General features: G+C 66.0%; 1 protein-coding gene across 1 annotated transcript in view; it reads right to left on the bottom strand.

Moving 5' to 3' along the window:
- Nucleotides 1-568, bottom strand: part of LOC103902215 (heat shock protein 30C) — a 26,813-nt gene that overhangs the window by 2,506 nt on the left and 23,739 nt on the right. The window lies entirely within an intron of this gene.

Here is a 568-nt window from a genome sequence, read left to right as displayed (position 1 = left end):
CCCCCCCCCAGCCAGCGCCGATGATGGAGCCGAGCGGGCCAAGGCGTGACAGGGAGCGTTGCAGGGCTGGGCTGAGCCCGGCTGCTGGGGCAGCTGCTGGTCGCAGGGCAGGACCATGTTGGGGATTGTGTGATGGCCCAGTGGGGGGGTCTCTGCCCAAAACATGTAGCTTTTTTGATATGTAATAAATATTTGTGACTTTTATCTGTGTGGCTTCTGTGTTTGCTGGTCTCGCCTGGCCCCGTGCTTTGCAATGCTCCTGGCTGTGCCCACGCAGCAGGACGGCAGGATGGGAAGCCGGGCTGTGCTGGCGCAGGGCACATCCCTGGCACCTCTCCCCAGCCCTGCCTTGGCAGAGGAGGTTGTTTGAGGGGCTCCAGCACATGCACAGCGCTGAGCATCCCCGGGGGGGCCCTGAGCATCCCCCCGGGCAGCCTTTGGGCACCCGACCCCCATCTTCGGGATGGTGCTGGGACACTCCCGTGCGGTACCCGCCCGCCACGAGCCCGTGCCGTGCCGTGCCACCATCCCCCCGTGCCGTGCGGTGCCAGTGGCCCCTGTACCGTCC

The sequence above is a fragment of the Aptenodytes forsteri genome, unplaced genomic scaffold (genome assembly GCF_000699145.1).
Source record: "Aptenodytes forsteri isolate BGI_AS27 unplaced genomic scaffold, ASM69914v1 Scaffold492, whole genome shotgun sequence".
NCBI lineage: Eukaryota > Metazoa > Chordata > Aves > Sphenisciformes > Spheniscidae > Aptenodytes > Aptenodytes forsteri.
Note: the sequence above shows the minus strand (reverse complement) of the source record. Positions and strands in the feature narration are given on the sequence as shown.